The following is a 23,996-nucleotide window of genomic DNA, read 5'->3' on the forward strand; positions in this document are numbered from 1 at the left end:
CACACAAGCATTTACTTAACTACAGACATATATAAGCGGAGGAATGCAGTCGTTCAAGGTCAACCGGCGCGGCATCTAAACACACACACACACACGCACGCACGTGCATTCATTTATATATCAGCTACATTTTTACATAGTATATCAACAAGGTCTCTATGGTGTAGCGGATAAGACACCTGACTTCTGTAGGCAAAGTTCTCGGTTCAAATCCAGCTGCAGATTATTTAAAATTTATTTTTATTATTAAAAAATAATTCTTTGGGCAAATTCTAGACGGCCGCCATATTGCTTCATGGCGGTTGGCTAGAACGTGCCTTTTATACACTACTAAGGGAACTTATGTGAATACCGAGAAAAAAAAAGGGATGAAAGCTGCTGTACATTATTAAGCAGGATAATATCCAAATATTTGGAGATTGCTGCATTTTTAAATGCGTTTTTTGGTCCAACGTATTTATGCGAATCACCAATTGCCAATATGGGTTGAAAACAGAGTAAAGGTCACAGAATCGGATCTATGTAAATTTGGAAAAGAAGGTTAACATTTTATTTGTAGTAAATTTGAATGTATGATATTTGGCAACCCTGTTGAGGGTGTAAGAGAAGGGCTGACCGTTAGGGGTAGCTAGAGGGTAGCAGGTAGTTGGAGACATTCCATTCCTTTTCCCATTCGATTACTGTGTGTGATGTGAGTTGGGCCTTGTGTTGGCATTAGAATCGTATGTGTTATGTTATGCCTTATGTCTTATGTTAATAAACTCTACTTATTATAGATTGGTGTATTTATTAGTTTGCCTTTAACTCATTTTATAAATTCTACAACTTCAGGTGTGGGGTTAAGAACTGGTTGGTAAAGTGCGGCAAATAGTAAAGAACTGGTAAAGTGAGTTAAAGTTCGGCTAATTTGTTAAAGAATTGTCAATTTGTGTGAACAAAATGAAGTTTAGTGATAACAGGAAGATTGAATCCGCAATTATGGCCGCAAATGTAAAGGATGCCAAGTTGTTGTACCAAGTCATTTTTGGGTTAGATGAAGGGCGTCTAAGTAGGAAAAAACTAATGGAATTTGAAGGGTTTAATTTGAATGAAGTGGACTTATGTAATAAAGTGGAAGAATTGAAAGACACATTTTCGTTGTGGGAATTGAAAAGTGTTGCAAACCTATTAGGTATTCAGTTAAGCTGTAGACAGGATGTGGCGTCTGAGTTGTGTAAGTTCCTTAATGATATTAGCTTATTACTTGAAGCAATAAGTGAAGAACAACCAGAAGAAGAAGAAGAAGATGAATACATTGAGGAAGTGAGTGAAAATTCTTCATATTCAAAATATGTGCAGCAATGTCGACCATTTCAGTTTTCTTCTAGAGACATAGAAGAAAGTCTGAGGCCATTTACCGGAGAGGATAACTACACCATTAACTTGTGGTTAACTGATTTTGAAGAATTGGCGCAAGTTATGAAGTGGCAAGAGTTAGAAAAATGGGTGTTCGCTAAAAAATCACTGAAGGGACTGGCAAAACTTTTTGTTAGTGTTGAACGTGGTTTAACCAGTTACAGTGCATTGAAGGAAGCACTTGTGGAGGAATTTTCTAGCGAAGACAGTGTCAAGGGACATGTAGTGGCTGAATGTCCGAAACCCAGACGTGAAAAGGGAAGCTGTTTCAAGTGCGGCAAAATGGGACACCTTCAAAGGGATTGCGAACGACAGGAGCAGAACACATCTTCAGTTTCGCTGGTAGTTGAGAATTCCGCTGTACCTCCATCCACAGCCGACATTGTCATAGAAGGCGCTACTACTAGTGGAGAAGTAGAAGCCTTGCCCGGTTCAGCAATACCTTTGATAATGGAAGATCATGTGAGTGAAAGCGATATATTACGTGAGGTAGCACTTAATGATGGTTCTGAGGTAATATTAATTGACCACAGTGCAGTAGAACAAAAACCTTTTCCGATTGTAAACCCAGAGCTTAATGTTAATTACGTAAAATCTGTCCCTAAGATTATTAATGAATATGTACAGACCGAGAAACCTCGTAAACCCGCTGTAGAGCCTCAAGTGATTAGGGAATCTCAGGACAGTGATAAGAGAAATTGTGAAATTAGTGAATATTTAGAGAATAAAGTGTATAAAAGATTTGAATTATGTAATGGTGGGTTGGTATGTAGAAAGAAAAAGGGGAAAATTGTATTTGTAGTTTCAAAAAAGTTGGAAAACCAAAATATCAAAATGTTTCATGATTATGTTGGTCATTTAGGTGTTAATAAAGGTGCCGAATTAATTTTAAGGTCTTATGTGTTCCCAAAATTACAAGGCAAAATTAAAGATTATATAGCTAACTGCGGTAAATGTATTGTGTACAATCTAATATTAGGAAAGAAAGAAGGGGAGTTATATTTGTTAGTTTATGATATTGTTTTCTATTGTTTTATTTATCATTTATGTAATATTGTTATGATAGTTTTAGGTTGTTTTAATTATGATTTATTTAGATTAATTCTGTTTATGTATTAGCCTGTTTTATGTTCAGTTATGTTTATTCGTAGGATTAGTTGAAACTTTTTATTAAATTGTAATTTATCACTCGTGTGATCGAGGGCGATCACGGGTCAGGATTGGCCGAGTTGTAGTAAATTTGTATTGGAATGTTGGATATTTGGCAACCCTGTTGAGGGTGTAAGAGAAGGGCTGACCGTTAGGGGTAGCTAGAGGGTAGCAGGTAGTTGGAGACATTCCATTCCTTTTCCCATTCGATTACTGTGTGTGATGTGAGTTGGGCCTTGTGTTGGCATTAGAATCGTATGTGTTATGTTATGCCTTATGTCTTATGTTAATAAACTCTACTTATTATAGATTGGTGTATTTATTAGTTTGCCTTTAACTCATTTTATAAATTCTACATATTGTATATGAAGCATAGATGCCAAACAGAGGATGCCTTCTGTTAGGTCAGAATAAGTTAGCCGATAGTACTAATCAAACAAATGAATCAATTGTTTCCAAGATTTTTGAAAAACAACTCAAGCTATTTTTTTTTTAAACTAGGTGCACTAATTGCATTTATGCAACTTTTTACTCTAAACGCCTTTCCAAGAAAATTTAATTTAGGGCACTTTTGAGAGAGAGTGAGGAGTGGTTAGGCGATTGCTCTGTCTTGCCTTCAATATAATATTAATAAGGATCAATTTTTGGGCAGAATTTCTTAATTGGTTACAAATCAACCGACAGGAAATGGCACATAAAAGAAAAAAAAAAGGTATTGCCAAGTTTTTCAGGCAGACATTACGTCCAACTACCTATTTAGGTGTCGTGGATGAAAGCGACTAGCGAACATACTTTAATGTTTAAAGGGGATCGAAGCCTAAACCAACAATACATCTTAGCTTTGCGGGTCTAGCCTATAACCTCTCGGCTAATGGGGCGCCTTACAAGATTAAAACCATTAAATAAAATCCAAGGCCTAGGCACGGAAATCGAACCCACTAAACCAACAATACATTTTAGCTTTGCGGGTTTTGCCTATAACCGTTCGGCGCCTTATAACATTAAAACCATTAAATAAAATCCAAGGTCTAGACCGGGGACATCGAACCTACTAAACCAACAATACATCTTAGCTTTGCGGGTTTTGCCTATAACCGTTCGGCTAATGAGGCGCCTTTTAACATTAAAACCATTAAATAAAATCCAAGGTCTAGACCGGGGACATCGAACCCACTAAACCAACAATACATCTTAGCTTTGCGGGTTTCGCCTATAACCGTTCGGCTAATGGGGCGCCTTATAACATTAAAACCATTAAATAAAATCCAAGGCCTAGACACCGGGAATCGAACCCACTAACCAACAATACATCTTAGCTTTGCGGGTCTAGCCTATAACCGCTCGGCTAATGGAGCGCCTTACAATATTAAAACCATTAAATAAGATCCAAGGTTTAGACTAGAAATCGAACCCACTAAACCAACAATACATCTTTGCTTTGCGGGTCTAGCCTACAGCCGCTTGGCTAATGGGCACCATACAAGATTAAAACCATTAAATAAAATCCAAGGTTTAGACTAGAAATCGAACCCACTAAACCAACAATACATCTTAGCTTTGCGGGTCTAGCCTATAACCTCTCGGCTAATGGGGCGCCTTACAAGATTAAAACCATTAAATAAAATCCAAGGCCTAGGCACGGAAATCGAACCCACTAAACCAACAATACATCTTAGCTTTGCGGGTCTAGCCTATAACCGCTCGGCTAATGGAGCGCCTTACAATATTAAAACCATTAAATAAGATCCAAGGTTTAGACTAGAAATCGAACCCACTAAACCAACAATACATCTTTGCTTTGCGGGTCTAGCCTACAGCCGCTTGGCTAATGGGGCGCCTTATAAGATTAAAACCATTAAATAAAATCCAAGGTTTAGACTAGAAATCGAACCCACTAAACCAACAATACATCTTAGCTTTGCGGGTCTAGCCTATAACCGCTCGGCTAATGGGGCGCCTTACAAGATTAAAACCATTAAATAAAATCCAAGGTTTAGACTAGAAATCGAACCCACTAAACCAACAATACATCTTAGCTTTGCGGGTCCCGCCTATAACCATTCTGCTACTTTACCCAATAGATAATTCATTTTTTTTTGAGATAGATGTAATCTCAAACTGCTTCTACGATTTTATCGATACATTGTATCGATTACGAAACATTTTTTTGAAAATTCGATTAAATTGAGAGTAAATTTGTAAGTTAGAATTTCACAGTTTAAGTAAATACAGAACAAACTATTCCAATTAGCCCAAATTCTCTGAGGTTAGTCCACGATGCATTCTTTATCAGTTATATTCAGATCACAAGTTCGATTCTAAGTTAGTAAACTTTATTTTTTTTAAATAAAAGAAAATTGTGAACGCTGGAAAATTAGAATTCATAGAAGTACACCATCTATTACTATTTCCACAGTCAGACTTTTGTGGAAAACATTCGACGATTGTCTACGTGATTGGTTAGAATCGAACGAAAACGTTTTTGCGCCTTGAAGCGGTTCACGTAGTAAACTGACTAGTACCAAAATATTTGTAAGAAAAATAAAATAAAGGCATTGTAGCGTCCCTGCGGATATCCCCAACCTAACAACAAGAACATTTGCATTTGCGCTTATTATTTTACTCGACAAGCAGCTTTTTTAGTAGCAATAGTTTTTTACCTTTTAATTACCATTAAAGTAATTTGCAATTAATCTGCAGAAACCTCTGAGGAAAGAGAGAGAGAGAGAAAAAAACGGGCCCAAATCCGGGACCTTCGGATTAAGACTTACGAGGTGTGGCTATTAAATAATGAGACTGATGCTGCTACAGAAGAACTATGCATGCGTCAAATCCTACCGACCGACAGCTGTGCAGCGTAAAGCCTTCTCTTTCGATGCACCTGCGTCTCACCTGTTTGTAGAGAAATCTGTCTGACCGGAACCGTCGTTTGTGTATGAGGTGTTAGTTTCTTTTTGCCGAAAACATGATACTACGCATGTAGTAGAGGAACGAATTTTTGTGAAATTTCGCATCAAAACTTGATAAAACCGCTACCGAAACTTATCTTGTATTAAAAGAAGTTTATGGTGATGAATGTTAATCACGTGCGCAAGTTTTTGAGTGGTTCAAGCGTTTCCAAGATGGCCGAGAAGACGTTGGTGATGATGACCGCCCGGGTCGCCCTTCCACGTCCAAAACGGATGAAAATATCGATTATAATTAATCAACATTACTACCGACAGGTGTTTGCTCAACTCCGTGAAAGAGTAAGGAAAAAACGGCCCGATTTGTGGAATAACAAGTGTCACGGGTTCTCCATCAAGACAATAGCGCCGGCTCACACTGCATTGTCTGTCAAGACGTTTCTAGCCAAAGTACAACATCCCAGTTTTAGGCCATCCCGCCTTATTCGCCTGACCTGGCCCCCACGTGACTTTTATCTGTTTCCCAATATTCAAATCTGCATTAGAAAGGAACACGTTTTCAGTCCGTTGAAGCTGTGAAAGAAAAAGGTGCACGCGTCATGCAGGAGCTCACAGATAAAGACTTCCAGCACGGTTTCGAACAATGGTAAATTCGCAGGGAGCGTTTGTAGGGATAGGGGAGAGGTGTATATTGAAGGTGATGATAACTAAATATGTATAAATTTAAAATAAAATGTTTTACAGCAATCGCCTCGTTATTTAATAGCCACGCCTCTTATTTCAAACATCCTCCTGATCGTTCTATCCTCCGAAGCAGCGAAGAGCTGCATTTTTATTAACTCTTTCGCAGCCAACCGGACGGCATTCTCCTTAACCGATTACTAAAATGGAAACAGCCCTCTCAGACGGCCATGATCAATATATCAGACGATTGACCTACCAATTCTCACGAACGACGAACCTGTGAAGTCTGTTAGTGCCATAGTTGTCTTCATCAAAACTAATGATCACACTGACTGCGCGATTTAGAGTAAACAAAAACGACAGTCCAGTTTACGCCGTTAAATTTGTTACTGAGCCATCTGTGATCTAGAATTGATGGTCTCATATCCTAAAACTCTTTGCTCCGATCGCGAAGGATTTCCTTGTTTTCTAGTGCTTTTCTTGTGCAACAATCTTCCTAAGGATTAACATTAAAATGTAGCTTATCTTGTAATGGAAATTCCAAATTTGAAGAACAAAGGTTGAACGGAAATGACTTTTTAATGAATATATTTTGTTATTTTTAGCTAATTCTCGCCCAAAATGGTTTCACAGAAATTTTATTACGTAAAAAATTGCGATAAGTCATGTGAATGCTTCACACCACTGTTTTAACATTTTTATTCTAGCAATACACATATGAGTTTTTGTATTTTTTTAATTTTTAAACTTCACAAAGTTTACCATTGAATTTACGTGGTTGTTTTTCAGTTCAGGTATTTTATTATTTTATTTCGTTAAATGAAATTCCATGTTTTTTCATTAAGGGTTTGAAAACTGGCAGGGCTGAGTATATAAATACATAATGCGTTCGAGAACCACTTAGTTTACTAACAGTTCTTGTCCCCGCGCCACACACTCTGCTTTCCGGACGGATGAATATACTCTATCGATTACTCGGTTGTACTAAACAAAACGTGTAGTATTGATGATTTGTTTGTTTAATTTTAGTTTTAACCACAATTTTTTATTTGTATTTATTTATTTACTTATTTTTTTTTTTTAAATACACGACATTTTCTTTTTACAATTTACAGTTCTCACATTTGTAATTTAAACATTTCTTTAAACTAGATCATTTGAATATGGATAGCGGCGATTCAAAAATCTTTTGCACTTAAATAAAATTGCACTTCCAGACGTCTGATTTTTTGAAATATAGAATCTTATACAGGAAATACAGGCCTCACATGGCACGCACTTAAGAGAAATTTCAGCCTCCATTACCCTAAAACGGGAATTTCATCATGAAATTTACTAGTTATAGAACTGCAATTACCCAAACAGTTTAAAGAAACAAAAAAATCTCTTTTTTTTTAGAGGATGTTTACTTTACGAAAATCTGCAAGTCCACCAGTTCAACTGAACGATGTAACGATTCCTCCAGCTGAAGTAGTACGATTAGATTAGATTAGATTGGACTAGGGCGGCCTCAGGGCCTACGCCACTGCGACCCCTTTGGGTCTATTGTGGCTCCCCTAACTTTAAAGCTCACCCTCCAGACCTGTCCTTTTAATTAGACTCTTAATGCTGGAGAGCGACTCTTGGGTAAAGCTCACCAGGCCTTGGTTTTTCCTCCCCGAGAAGTAACATCCTTAGCCAAACAAGCCCCTCACACTGGCACAACACGTGCAGTGCTGTTTACTTCTCTTCCTGACAGAACCTACAGAGGCTATCATCTGCCAGGCCCATGCGATGCATGTGTTTTCTGAGTCTGCAGTGGCCAGTTAATAGACCTACAATCATCCTGATAACCCCAAGGCCTTGGCGGATTAATTCTGCAGTCAGCCTCGGCGAATAGCCTTTAATAAACTCCTTCGCCTGTCTCTGTCCAGTGGTGGCAGACCACCACTCCTGAGACCTACTCTGCACCCATAAGTTAATGGTCGCAGTCTTAATACACTTCGGAACCCCAAAACAGGGCTCCGGGCCAACGAAGTATCTCGCAGAGCCTTCCCGGGCCAATAAATCTGCCGCTTCGTTATCCTTATGTCCTGAATGACCAGGTACCCAGACCAGAAAGACCTTATTTTGGTCACTAATTTCCTTCAGGGCACCCAGACAGTCCCAAACCAGTTTTGAGTTAACCTGATAGGAACTAATTGCCCGTAGAGCAGCCTGACTATCCGAGAAAATTACGACTTTAGAATTAATAATTCCTCGCCCTTCAATCTCGGTAGCACAGAACCTAATTGCAGCCAGCTCAGCCTGAAAAACTGTAGCTAGCTTCCCTAGGCTAACCGAAAAGCTACATTTCGGCCTCACCCCGTACACTCCCGCTCCCACTCCCTCCTCCATCTTGGAGCCATCAGTGTACCACATTGAATCTCCCACCACTGGGGGTCCCGGTCTCCAATACAAACTTTGAACGGCTTGTCGAAGTTATATTTGGGAGTCATAGAATCCGAAGGCAGGCCCAAAATAGAATCGGCCTCCAGCTCCTCACATAACTCTTGATATGCTCCTCCATGCCTGACGGTAATAGGAGCTTGTCCTTCCATAAGCCTAACGACAACGGCCCTTGCAACGCCTTGAATATATATGTGCAATGGGGGCAGATTTAACAAAACCTCCAAGGCCGCAGTAGGGGAGGTCCTCATGGCACCAGTGACACTCAGGCAAGCTAGCCTTTGAATACCACTGAGCGCCCGGACTCCACCCACCTGCAAGGTTTTTGCCCACCAAACCACCGCCCCATGTGACACCATGGGTCTTACTACACTCTTGTAAATCCAGAGTGTCATCTTAGGGCGACGTAGTACGATACATAGGACTGTACATTGATAAGAAACTCACGTGGAACCCACATACTCGGCTAAAACGACAAGACGTGAACAGGCGATTCAAGCTACTTACTAGACTACTTGACCGCAGATCCAAACTCGACTTGAATCACAAACTCGACAATTTACAAGACACTGTTAAGACCCATATAGGACATACGGAGCAGAAGTGCGGCGGCTCAATCAAACCCTCGTAACTCCAAAACGCCTGCAGACACTACACAGTCTAAAAATCCTACGGAAAATCCTTAATGCACCATACTGCATTTCAGAAACTTCAACAATACCTTCACATCCTTCTTCTTTTTTTTTTTTGTAACCGATCTAATAAAGTCTCGCTACCGCAACTTTCACAGACTCCTTGCTCTCTTCATCCTAATCCTCTTGTGCAACCAACTCTCCTCTCCTCACCTTCCAAACAATCCTCCTCGTCGATTGAAGCGGAAATGGCCTAGAGAGCTACTGATATGAGTGAAATCCACTGAGAAAGAGTTTCGCCAATGGGTGGTTGCTCTTACATGACATTCATGAGAACTTGAACCAGTTTCATCAAATTTACTTGATGCAACATTTTGTTGCAGTTGTAAATATGGCTAAGTGAAAAAAAATGCATAGGATTCTTTCGGTATTTTATCAAAAACCTTAATTACGCGTTCACCTGCCGATAACAAATGGTCGAAATATCAAATTTGAACTACACGCAATTTCCTGTATTTCAAGTGATGCTGACCGAATGGTTTGTACCCTATAGGGCCTAATAACTTGTATTTCCGCGAACAAAACACGAAATCAAAAATCTTCTCTATCGAGAAAAAAAAAACTCCCTCTTATGAGAGTTAAGAAAAAGAAAATTGTAGAAAAGCATTGCTAAAAAAAACATTTTCTTCAATTTTCTTCTGTTTTTACATTTATTTTCCATAAAGAGAAGAGGCAATTTGTAGAATTTGTGTTAGTGTGGTGAAAGCGGCTCATTTTCTTTTTTTTTTTTTTTAATAAAAAACCCTAATTGAATAAAAAGAAGGAACTAGGAAAATTCTAATTTTCTTTTATTGTCCCCGGTCTTGTCCCCAAGGGCAGTTTAAGAAATGGTGAGTGAGGTTAAACAAAAAGTTGAAATAAAATAAGAATGAAAGTAGAATAAAAACTTAAACCATCTCTTGTAATAGACAAAATATATGTATATAGTCTCAAAACTAAACCGAAGAAGAGGCAAAAGCATAAATGTTAGTCAAATGTATTTAAAATGTAAATTTAGTTCCTGTGTTATTATTTATTTCCGTTTAGCGTTTTCATCCTACATTTCTCTTGTCATCCTATTTTGGGGTAATGTAAGAGACTTGCGACTAAAAGAGATCTGTTACGCCAGTGGTTGACAAACTTTTTGTTGCTTATGGTTACCAACGAACAATAGTAGCTAACAAAATAATATGTAAAAGCTTCCGACCTTTAAAGTGCATTTCAGCAAATAAAATAAAATTGTCTAATAATGAATTGATGTTAAAAATGAAATCAGAATTTAGAGATAGTCTGATACGGAAAGCAAATAGCGCTAAATACCATTATATTTACAAGGGATTTACAAGTTGGATTCAGGGGAAAACGGATATATTCATGATAAAAAACAGTGTGAAGTTTATTAATGTAATAATGAAGCTGAGAGGCGCACCGTTTAATTTAAATTTTAGCATAAACAGGGACGAAAATAGGCACTATTGTTCTCTCTGTAGTCTTGGAGCGGTGGAAGATATCATCCATTTTATTGGGGAATGTCCGCTTTTACAGGAGTTCAGGGTACAGCACTTGGGAAATAGAAAACTCCAGAGAAGTGAAATTATTCTTTATTTGAATGGCCTTGATTGGTGCAAACTGTACAGGTACACAATATCCGCTTGGAGTTATAACTAGATAATTTTTAATAGATCATTTTAATTTTTAATATTGAAATATGTTTAGTTCCGAAGTTTAGATTAGATTAGGGCGACCTCAAGGCCTACGCCACCGCGACCCCTATGGATCTATTGTGGCCCCTCGACTTTAGAGCTCACCTTCCAGACCTGTCCTTTTAATCAGACTCTTAATTCTGGAGAGCGACTCTTGGATAAAGCTCACAGGCCTTGGTTTGTTCCTCCCCGAGATGTAACATCCTTAGCCATACAAGCCCATCACCACTAACACAACACGTGCAGTGCCGTTTCCACTTCTTCCTGACAGAACCTACAAAGGCTATCCTCTGACAGGCCCATGCGATGCATGTGTTTTCTGAGCCTGTAGTGGCCAGTTAATAAGCCTACAATTATCCTTGATAGCCCCGCGCAGCCTCGGCGAATAGCCTCTAATGAACTCCTTCGCCTGTCTCTGCCTAGTGGTGGTGAGCCACCACTCCGAAGTTTAGCAAATGTTTTATTATATATTTATTCATATAATTGTAAATTTAGTATGGTTAATAAATAGATTAGAGTCAACTCGGCAGACGGACTAAGTCCAAGCTCGGTGTGTTTTGTTTTGGAAAAAAAAAAAAAATGTTAGATTATTTTGCTTATAGTTAGGGTAAATATTTTGTTTTTCTTATGTTTGTAAGTTCCTGAATAAACACTATTATTATTATTATTTTTAAGTGAAAGTTTTTAAAGGGAATTAAACAGCTACTTTAAATTTTCCCTTCTTCTTTAACAGAAAAATTGTACGGTTCATTCAAGTGTCTAGAAAGCAGACTGCGTCTAGAACCCCAATTCATTGGTTATCATCCTGTGTTTGGTCTTTTTTTTACAGGATTATTCTATCTATTGGATCATCAATTCTCCAGAACAAATACTCCTCATTTCCCATAGGTCAAAAATAGATTATTGCGCCTTTTCCATCTGGATAACTTGGTTTGTCATTAAAAAAAATAGCCATTACGTTAATTATTTCTGTCAATAAAAACATTTGGACTAATAATAATAATAATAAAGCTTTATTAACACCCTTTACAGAGAAAAAGCCTCTCCATTGGAGGATTTAGAGTTCGATTTGTACAACTCAATTTAACAATTTCTATAGAATGTAGTATAATATACTAAGAAAAAAATAGCAAGTAATTAAAAATAATTAAATGAACAGTTAAGTATGCAAAATTTAGAACGTAATATACTGTAAACGAAATAAGCTACAAAATTTATAAGAAAAAATAAAGAAAAATTACTTTCTTCTAAATTAATAAATTATAACTGCTACATCTCAAAATAATATTTCACAACTTTAGCCCATACACCTCTATCTCTTGCTGTGGTCCACCACCGGCAACCCACTCTATCTGCCATCTCATCTCTCCATCTCACTACCTGACGACCTCTTCTTCTCTTCCGATTTCTTGGCGTCCACTCAGAACTTCTCTTTGCCCACCTTTTATCCTCCATTCTGGCCACATGACCTGCCCATTTCCACTTTAATCGATGGGTCTCCAATTCTAAATTCTGCATTTTTCCGAATTTCCTTCGTACTTCCACAATACTTTTCTTTTCTTGCCTCTTTACTCCTAACATACTCCTCAACAATTTATTTTGGGTTATTCGGAGCCTATTGGAAAGGTATTTGGTGAGGGCCCAGGTTTGACATCCATACAGAATGCAGGGATAAACGCACTGAGTAAGTACTTTTCCTTTCAGTTCATTCGAGAAATTTCCTTTAAAAATACTTTTAAGTGCCCAAAATTTCTTCCATCTCCTATTAATCCTTTTATACAATTCTTCCTCTCTCCTGCAATTAAAAGTGATCGTTTGTCCTAAATAGTTAAAATCTTCTACAAATTCTAGTTCCTCTCCTTCGATACTAAAACCTTCCCTTCTCCCATTAGTGAGAATTTTGGTCTTCTTCCAATTCGGTATTAATCCCGCTTTCTTGCATTCTTTTAGCAATTCGGTTAGCATTTCTTCCGCCTGTATCAGATTTGGTGCGAAGATTACAACATCGTCAGCGAAGCGAAGGTGATTGAGGAACGCACCATCTACACAGATTCCTCTCTTCTCCCAATCCAGCCTTCTAAAGATACTACATTTGGACTAATCACACGTGAATATAAATTGCAGGTATTCAATTGCCAGAAGTTCAAATCACGTGAACCGAAAATCCCTTTTGAGAATTTACCTTCTATTATTCCGCTGCAGGTGGAATAATTATTCTTAAGTCGCTAAATCTATTTCAGTGTCTATTCCAATTATACCATTGTCAAATTTCTTTAATCTTCTCTAAATCTCAGCTCAAGCAAGACTTTTTTTTTATCTCCAGGCATTTTTAGGAGAATGCACATTATTTACAAATATGTTTACATTATTACAAAATTTACAAATTGATATGTATGTTTGAATGTAAATTTGTATTACGTAACCCCCGCCTACCATGTGCTGACATGATTAATATAACTTAATTACTCTAAAACGTAACTTAATACTCTGAGATGTAACTTAATCATACTGAATATAACTTAATCCTTCACTCCACAAGATAATATAAGTACTACGTATATCACATTATCTAACTTAAATTCCTTAAGCCCTACGGCTAAAAGTACCAAGTTAATGAGGCAGCGACAAACCTAACACCTACAATTCCGAGCTTGATACCAGTTACATTATTCAACATTTAACGTTATATTTAATTCAACATTAATATGGTGTTTTCTTATCTCTGTTCTATTTTCACTTATTGTTGATAATATCCATTGTGAGATAAATTTGGTTTAGTGTCCCTTAGACGAGAAATCGCCAGAACTTCTTATTTTTCCGATTTGATAATTGGTTACTTCTAACAGGAAATTTTAGTTAACCAAAAATTGAAGTTTGTAGAATTTTTTACTATGTTCTACTGGATACACTCGGTAGAATTAGAACTAGAAAAAGTACGGGACCTTTGCCCCACGGCACCGCAGCCACAAGAGGCTTATTGTGTCTTCCCCTCTTTTTGGATCTAGAAGACGAAAATTCCACTACTAAGGATGTTGAGGACTTTCCCTACTAGTTCTTTTTGTGCTACTACAACCTTTGGTCTCAAAGAGCCAAAGGTTTCCTAGTGCCACCACTCAATTGCAACGCAATCGAACAGCAGGTGAGAGACCGTTTCCTTCTCTTCCTGACACAATCTGCACAACGAGCTAATAAGCCCCTACCTTGTACAGATGCTTCCTGAACCTACCATTGCCCCGTGAGTAGGCCTGTGATCAGAGTAATCTGATGTCTGTCCAAGTACAGAGTCACTTTGTTTCTTTGTTTACACAGCCAAAGCATCATACTCTTACTGTGTTAGACCCCAGGAAACATCACCCAGATCTTTTCATGCTCTCTCTCCAGATCCAGTCTTTCCACCCAGGACAAGTTCCGGGCCAATGAAAGAAGTGTTAGCTCCGTTCCTGGCCAGCAGGTACTAGGTAAGTTAAACATTGATAATAGTTTTAGGTCCCCAGCCTCGCTAGTCCCTAATATAAAATAGGGTACCTTCTAGCCTGTTTACTAAGGCATTCCCAAACCATATTTGAATAGTTAAGACTGGTGTTCAGCACTTTAATATTAGGCTGTCGGAGACGGAGGACAATCTTCTGATTTTGGTAGCTGCAGTCGAGAACATCTTCCGATAATATCTATTTCCAAGGAATACAGATTCTCTGCAGGTAGGGGAACTAGCGTAAAAGGGTCAGCCACTCTCTGTTCTCCACGCCCTACTTAATTTCCTTCTCTGGTCACTCTGTGGTCTGCCCTTATTATCTCTACCCTTTTCGAAGACTAGGTATAGAAGTGATATGCGCTGTTAAACAGTCTTCGTTAAGGTAGTTAAGCAAAGTTGTCGGAATTTCTATAATCAGCTGATTATCTGAATCAATTTCTTTTGTTTTGTTTTTTAAATCGCGTGGATTGTTTTAAAAGCTGATAAAATCATAAAATAGAAAGTAAAAAAGGGTTGAGATGCTTTCGGGAAAAATAGTAAAATAAAGGTGCCCAAAGTACGGTTTGGGCATTGAGATAGAAAAACCACAGGATTTTGTTATTGCCCATTGCCTACAGTTGGTCAATAAGAGACATTCCAAAGAAGGAACCAGACAAAAAAAGAAGAAAATACACGAGGGAAAACAGTTATAAAAGTTACATGTTAACATAAGGGGAAAATCAACAAAATAACAAACTTTTCTTTTTTCTCCATTATTATCCTTACTTGTAGGTGAACCTTTTCTGAGCTAACAATGACCTAGATAGAATGAAATCACCTTTACAATAGAAACATCCGTTTCCTTGGAGAGCACATAAATAGGGAATCTTGCCCCCAAGGGCTTGAAACAAGGTAATTTATTGTTTCATTTTGGAATTCTGCGAGTGCCACTGTCTTCCATAAATGGTGGCATACAATTAGATTACTCTTCAGAAACCCACCAACCCCACTTTTGGAAACTTTTCATAATTAGAATAACTGACAGCCTCGTTTAATGCAAATCATACTTTATTTAAATTGATTCATGAACTTTATCTAATTATTTTCATTAAATCATTTACTAGTAGATATTTTAAAGATTATTTATTAAAACTAAATCAACGCATGACAAATAAATTTTGTCGGAAATGCCTTTAAAAAAGGAATGGTTCCCGTTTATTAGTTGTATCAAGCTTCGAGTAAGCCCGTTGATATCATTAGGAAAAAGCGGAAAAGTGGCCTACATGGTTATGTATAGGATGAGAAAATAACTGCCAGTTTCCGTCATGATATATTTTTTATTACACGAGCATATAAGGATGATTGTAGGGCTATTAACTGGCCACTGCAGGCTCAGAAAACACATGCATCGCATGGGACTGGCAGATGATAGCCTTTGAAGGTTCCGTCAGGAAGAGGAGGAAACGGCACTGCACGTGTTGTGGTCAGTGTGAGGGGCTTGTCTCGGCTAAGGATGTTACTTCTCGGGGGAGGAAAAAACCAAGGCCTGTGAGCTTTACCCAAGAATTAAGAGTCTGATCAAAAGGACAGGTCTGGAGGGTGAGCTTTAGAGTGAGGGGAGCCACAATAGATCCAAAGGGGTCGCAGTGGTGTAGGTCTTGAGGCCACCCTAATCTAATCTAATCTAATCTAATTATGCCGAGCTTTCGACCTAGGGACTAGGTCATCTTCAGGGCTAATTGACAATATAATATTTTACATCATTAAATGGGTGGTGTGTTTTCTGTCTTGTCTGTTCATGGACTGAGATTTTGAGGCAATACAGAAGACACACCAACTCTTTAATGTTGTAAAATATTATATTGTATATTAGCCCTGAAGATGATCTAGTCCCTAGATCGAAAGGTCGGCACAATAAAAATATATCATGACTGAAACTGGCAGTTATTTGTTCAACCTATTGAATCTATGAATCAGTCACCAAAAATAATGAACAGTAATGATTATGAATGCAAGATTGTCGGCTATGCTTGTTGGTTATTGTAAAGTATCCGTTAATCTTTCTTTTTTTGGTGACCGATTCATTAATCCAAAAGGAAGGAAGATAATTGTCAATTTCAGTCATTATATATTTATTTTTAGGTTAAGCTTTCGATCTAGAGACTAGGTTATCTTCAGGGCTGTGGAACATTGATCTTATAATGCAAAATAGTTTGCCAAAAATTATTTACCATATACTTATTAACAATTATAATTTGTTTTAAATTGTTGACATTAAAGTTTGTCGTGTCTTCTGCCCTGACTGTTTCCGTTCTCAGTATAGTCATTTTTAAAATCTTCTTGTGTTTGCCTGGTTTCCGTTCAGGTGGTCACATTATTCGTGTCTATTTTGACATTGAAACTATTCTCCGTCTTTGATGTATAAATAATCTCTAGTACTTTCCCTTTTTTGTTTGTTTGTCTCTAAGTTTAGTATCTTTGTGTTTGGGAAATCGGAAATGTGATCGTTTCCTGTGCTACGAAAGGAAAGAGCTGTCACCACCTTCTTTTATTAGTTTTGGGTCAGATGAGGGTTAGTACAGTAGTTTTTTTTAAATATTGGGATGTTTTGAAAGCTTGGCTAAAATAAAAATAGAATTATGACTGTAATTGACTGTAATTACTCTTTCATTTGATATGGGACAGGAGAAGTAGTTACTGCTGAGAGGAAAACTTTCAGCATTCGCAAGTATTTCTGCTAGCACTTGAAGGAAAACGCTATTTGCAGTAGAGTTTAATTTACTAAGTAAAATTTTCACTGATATTACTGTCCTGATGTCCCTTAAGTGGAAAAACGTTTTTAGCAAATGAAAAACAGTTGCTAAATGCAATTGCACGTTTGTATAAATATTTTTATATTTGTATATTTGTTTGTTGGTACATATATAAGTGTTTGTTGTAGATGTGTGACATTTTGTTTGTGGACAAAATATGCCGTGGGTTTTGTAGGGAGAAGTATCGCCATTTTCTATGACAATCTGTCAACCTTTGAGTCATTAAAAGTTTATTGCATCAGATCAAAAGATCACTATTAGATACCGTAAGCAGCAATTTAGGGTGCCTGGCAAACTTTAATAGCCTGTATGTCAAAACTAGATCGCGTAAAAGTATTATAATTGTAATAAAGAAGCCACACTGGATTGATGCAGAGAAGATCTTTGAAGTGAAACTCTTGCGGCAGGCAGTTTCGACACACATGGAAAAACGGATTCTATTTAAAAGAAACTGAAAGATGTAGAAGCACTTCAACACCCTTCTAGAGGTGATAAAGGTGCGTTCCTTAGTAGAGCGAAAATTCTAAATACAGGTCATCATCTGCCAAATAGAGCTAGCGATGGAATCCTTGAAAACTAGGAAATAGGTCCAGGAGATCTATACGAATGAAACTGTGTCTGACATTCTTCAGAAGTGCAAGGACATTCACAAATGATTTCTGTCAAGGTCAAAGTTAAGACGAGTATGATGTGAATTTTGTTTAGGGAGGGCAATATTATTTCCTGTAGAGGCCTTGATACTACATTAGGTTGGCATTGATGCCACCCTAACCAATATCTTTCCAAAAATAATGGATTGCCACACCCATATTACTAGAAGCCTGGATATTGGAGTAATTGGAAGAGGTACTATCTTTTCTAGAACCGTCTCAGATCTTGGGGCTCCTTAGGGAAACAGGCTTGGAAGGTGGTCAGCTTATTTGGTCCTAGTGCCTCGTTATCCCTAAAGAAATAACCACATCCATCTCTTCCATTAGTAATCTAGTTCACTCTCCCTCTACAGGTTGTTTTTAAGCAAAGGACCACTACCACGAATGTACTCCAATTTACGTATATAGTTTTGTAATCTACTGTTTATATTATCGATATAGAATGTTATTTAAATGACAAATAATATCCCTCAGGTTGTAATAAATTATTAGCGAATGCACGTGAATAGTTAATTAAGTGAATTATGTAAGGTTATCTAGACTTCCTTATCAGGCGTGCAATACATACTGCAAATAGCACCGTGCATGGCGTTCTGGCTGTAGGCAGAACTGTCGCACACATCTCCTCTATTAACTCAGCAGGTAAATTATTAGTTAAGCTGGGGCTCATTGTGTTTAGGCCTTTCAGAAATAGGCGGCTCAATGCCACTAAAAACTTTGCTTTGTGATAATTAACTAATTTATCTGTGCGCGAAGTTATTCTCTAAGTTGGAAGGGTGACATTCTTTGGATTTCCTTATTTTTAGGTAGTTCAGGAAGTGCAGTGTTTTTATAACCATGATTTTAACCTTCTTTTTTTTGGTGAACCGACTAAAAAAATACAGAACTTTTAAATTTGACGCCTGTCAAACAAATGCAATTTAGAATTGAAATTTCGCACTGCTATAACCTTGATTCATACATTTCTCTGAAATATTCTAAATTTCCCTTTTCCAATTTTAGTATGTGCGGCGATATCTGTGTGATAACTGTTCAGAAGTAGCCAAATTATAAACAATAAGAAGAAAACTTAGAATAGAATTTAATTAAGGTATTTATTGCGATTTCTGAATCTGAATTATACACTTGTATCCATTTTATACACAAGTTTAAGAAAGGAGATCGTTAGAAATGCACCAGCTATAGGGGGGTATCTGCGTCATTAAACCGATGATGAAGATTTTAGGGCGGATAATTAAAGAGCGTCTGGTTCTAATTCCAGACAGTTCGGAAACTCAATGTGGTTTTACAACTGAGAAGTCATGCATAAATCAAATTTTCACTCTTTGGCAATTGATGGAGAAACTTAGAGATAAAGGATAAACCTATAGAGATGGTATTTGTTGATGTAAAAAAAGGCGTACGATGGTGTCCTCCAGACAACTCTTGTGGCGCGCTCTGCGATTACCTGGCATAAGAGAACCTTTAATTAATATTATTAAAAGAATTTATAATGGAAATAAGTGGAGGATAAAGATAGGCTCAAGACTCTTCGAGAAATTCCCAACTAGCAAAGGCCTTCTGCAAGGGTGCTGTATGTCGCCGGTTTTATTTAAGATCTGTCTGGATGTAAGCTTGAAGGAATGGACCAGGAAATGCTGCAAGATTTGGCATGCAGGTCGGGGAAGGCATGTATCTTCACAGTCTCCTATCCGCTGACGACCAAGTCCTGATTGCAAATGATGAAGAGGACATCAATTATATGGGCAGAAAGCAGAAGAATACAGAAAGTGGGGATTAGAAATATATACCGACAAAACTGAATACATGACTGCATCCCCCATCCCCCATACAATGAATGTGAAATTGAGGGCCGAAAATTAAATAAAGTCAAGCAGTTTTAAATACCTGGGTTCCAATCTCCAAGTGAACGGAACATCCGAAATGGATATAGAAATTCTGTCTAAAGGAGCAACAACGTCCAGATCAGAACTAAGAGGCACATTTATGAAGCGATAGTTTTCAAAGCATCATGCTCTACGCACCAGAAACATGGACAATCAGCAAGAAAATGCAGAAAAAGATAGAGGCGACTGAAATGGAAGTTCTGGAGGCGTTCCACGAGAATATCCCGCCGAGAGAGAGGAGGAGGAATGCGGATATAGTGGAGAAGCACAGTAACAGAAGAAACAGAAAAGAAGAAATGGATATGGTTCGGCCACATGTTAAGGATGCCAGAAAGTAGAATGCCGAAGACTGAAATGTAGTGGAGCCCGCCAGGTGCACAGGAAAAGATGAAGGCCTAGGAAGAACTGGCAAAATGGCATTGAAGAGCTAATTAGGCTGAACGAGGGATGTGCGAGCAAGACACTGGAGAACTAGTATGGACTGTAAATATAGTAGATAACTGTAATTCGTGCAGTACACTACATTGATTACTGATCAATACTGATTTTCTATGTTACTGACTCTGTAAATTGTTTTGTATTTGTAATATCCAGGCCCTGAAGAGGACTTTGTCGAAACGTTGGCAAAGAGACGAGTTGTTGATTTTTACTGTTTTTTCTATGTTACTGACTCTGTAAATTGTTTTGTAATTGTAATATCCAGGCCCTGAAGAGGACAATATATTTGTCGAAACGTTGGCAAAGAGACGAGTTGTTTTATTTGACCGATTTCTCGCAAATCTTCCATCCTAAGTTTAATAATTACAATTTCAACGCAGTAAACAGTTTTACCAACAGTTATTAAAATTTCCAATTTACAAGGTGATAATTAATATTTTCGGTGAGGATTCATGAAAATACTGTTCAAAGGCAAATGTTTAAGTAACCCGAAGGCCTACCCTAAAACAGTACTGAAAGAAATCAGTTCAGAAAGCCGTACATGAAAATTAGAAGCAAAGTATAAGCTGAGAAAAAATTTTATTTTTAACTTTTTATAATGGAAATTTTTGTTAAGTAAATAATAAATATGTGAACTTAGGAAATAACTGATATATGACATAAACGTTCGATCTGTCAAATCAAATTTAAATTCTAGCAAAGTCAAAATCAATTTACAGATATACGAGGGTCGTTTGAAAAGTCCGTGCAAAGTCAGAGAGATAGCACTACTGGCGCGTATCGAGGTTATGTTTAGTTAGTAGCATCTCTTGGAAGAACACACACCAAGTTTCAGCCAGATCGGTCTATTTCATTGTGTTTTAAATAAATAAACTATTACAGGTGCATATTATTCATCGTTATTGGACCGTTTGAAAACCGAGCTGCAAGAAAAACGCCCACGATTGGCCCACAAAAAAGTCCTTTTCAATCACGACAACGCACCAGCTCACACCTCAGCAGTTGTGGTCGCAAAATTAATGGAAATAGGGTTCCAACTCGTTTCACATCCCCCCTATTCTCCAGACTTGGCTCCCTCGGACTACTATTTGTTCCCCAATATGAAGAAATGGCTGGCGGGAAAAAGATTTTATTCAAACGAGGAGGTGATTGCAGAAACGAATGGCTATTTTTCAGACTTGGACAAATCCTATTATTCGGAAGGGATCAACAAACTAGAGCAGCGTTGGACGAAGTGTATAAGCCTAAAAGGAGACTATGTTGAAAAATAAAAAAGGTTTACCCTAAAAAATTAAGTAGTTTTTATTTTTGCACGGACTTTTCAAACGACCTTTGTATTTCTATTGTTTATTTATAAAGAGGAATAGAGTTTGTTAAACCATATGTAACAGGCGCATTTCGGATAAAATTTTATGTTTATTGAACAATTAAATTTCGCATAAAGCGCTTAAAATAAAGTACTAAATTTTCTAAATGCTGCTTAGATGTTCTGTGCAGATCAAGGGCCAAATAGATAAAATTTATAAAAATATTCCAAATAAAAGTTATGAATTATAATAATATAATACAGTATATAATAATAATATAATGAATAATAATATTAATTTTTTACAGGAGTGCAAATGAAAGAGTTTTTTCGCGGTTTTCCTTACTTATAAGCCCACGGGAGTTATTTTGCTTAAATCTTTGGTCGATAGTAAGTAACATAGATGCACCATAAGTGATGGTTGGGTAATAAAAAGAGAAATATTGTATTAGAAAGATTAAAAAAATAAATTTTGAAAAAATGGACTTAGTGTGGTGTACCCCCGGGGTACTGTTAAATTAATTAATTATTAAATTAAATTAAATTAATATTACCAAATAAAAAGTATTTACGCAACGCTTTCCTTCTCAGGATAATATTAATTTTAGGGTAGGGGCGCGTATCAACGCCACGATCATTAACGGCGATATCCTTCTATATTATAGTTGCATGCTAAATATTTTAGGCGTAACTATATTTTAGTAACAAAAATTTAAGGTTTCAGGGAAATTTAGGTGTTTAGGTAGAGCAGGATTGTTTTTTTTCTCCCCCTAATACTGGAAGAATCTATCCTCTAGTTGGCCCATAGAAGTCACTGATTCTGTAATGGCAGGAAGAAGAAGATAAGCCCAAAGATACCATCAAAAGGAAGTGTACAGAAAAAAAAAAAGGCAAAAACAGTAATTTACCTTTCTCTTTAGAGGTGGACAGCATTAAATAACCCCAGACAAAGATGGATTCAGCTCAGTTTAGGAATTGTAAGAAGAATCGCTAGCTATTCTTGCAGCTTTACAATTTATCGCTCAATCATTGCATTCCTATTAATACGTTCATTTAAGCTACCATTAATGTAAGGTAAGTGGGGGGGAAGATGCCAGTTGGGGGAAGATGCAAGTATCGTCAGATTTTGCATATCTACAACTGGATGACAGCAATTCCTACGTTAAATAGTGTAGTAAACAATTGTGAATACCGTGCTTATGAATATTTCTATTTATATCTAGTTTGATCGTCGTTAAACTGAAAATTCAACTCTTTGTACTTGGTGAGTACCCATGTTATAATATTTCGTTGTCGATACTTAAGGTTTGGTGATGGATTGACTAGATTAAACGTAATAATTCCGTGATATTTGTGTGTCGTGTACATCTTGGTGAGTACGTGTTAGCTTGAAACAACATGACTGAAGCCTTAGTACAAAAAAAAACCTATGTGGCGTCTTCCTCCAGTGCTTGGGATAAGATGCCACCTACTGAAGTGTTTCAATTTCATATTGATTCTCATTCATTATTACATTATAATGATATATTTTATAATATAAAATCAATATAAAACAATTACTGTCACACGAAATATAGTTTTTGTAAAATAAATTAATATTATTAACCCTTGAGCCGTCACCTTTTGTGAAGTGCCATAAGCCGTCACCTCGGGTCATATTGACCCAGCATTAAAAACTATTAAATAAAAAGGAAAACTAATATCATGTTATAGGGAATAGAAATCAAAGACTTTTTGGCAGCAGGCCCTTAACAACCCGGACGCAGAATCCCCATATTTCTTTTTATGTTTTCAAACCCTACGCTTCACTCTGCAACCAGTTTATTCATCACTTTATTCACGCTACCTCATTTTTTCTCTTCACCATACTACAAACATTCTTCACGTTGAATCACACGAAAAAATTCACTCACCACATCCTGAGAACAGTAACTGGTTCTTTATTTAAAAAATATATATGAGAAAATATAAGGAATTAAAAAAGGGTTTGTATTAATAATAAATAAAAAAAGAGTTCAACTTTTTGACCCGAAGGGATTAAATTTTTTGAGAAATAATTAAGCTGTTATAATATGTTTGTTAAGTTCTTTGTTTTAAAATTATTCCACGTCGGTGTGAATTTTACCTCTAATCTACCAAAGTAGCCTTTGTGTTCTTTCGCTTTATGTTCTTTGTTTTTTTTTTTAGATTAGTTTACTGCAGGCTGAATTTATTAAAAAAATTACAGTTTTATTTCTGAGTCTGAGGGCTAATTATTTTATTAATACGACTTCCGTTAATTACTTTCCGTTTTCGCGTGAAGTTGGTAGTTTAGCAAACGTATCTAATTATCAAAATTGATTATTTAATTGGCTTTTATGTTTTAAGGCTGTAGATTATGAAGTAATAGAATTTTTTGTAAACTGTTTTTACTTCATTAATTTAGTCCGTCAAATTATTCTTCAGGAAGTTATTAATTTTTTTAGAGAAATAGTGCCAACTGAAAAAAAAAAACGATAATCATTACTTCCGTTCTAC

The 23,996-nt window shown here is 37.0% G+C and overlaps 1 protein-coding gene across 1 annotated transcript in view; it reads left to right on the top strand.

Moving 5' to 3' along the window:
- The window catches only part of LOC141451623 (cell adhesion molecule 2-like), a 407,804-nt gene that overhangs the window by 117,474 nt on the left and 266,334 nt on the right, over positions 1 to 23,996 (top strand). The window lies entirely within an intron of this gene.

The sequence above is a fragment of the Rhodnius prolixus genome, unplaced genomic scaffold, assembly GCF_049639745.1.
Source record: "Rhodnius prolixus isolate KJV_2025 unplaced genomic scaffold, Rpr scaffold_14, whole genome shotgun sequence".
NCBI lineage: Eukaryota > Metazoa > Arthropoda > Insecta > Hemiptera > Reduviidae > Rhodnius > Rhodnius prolixus.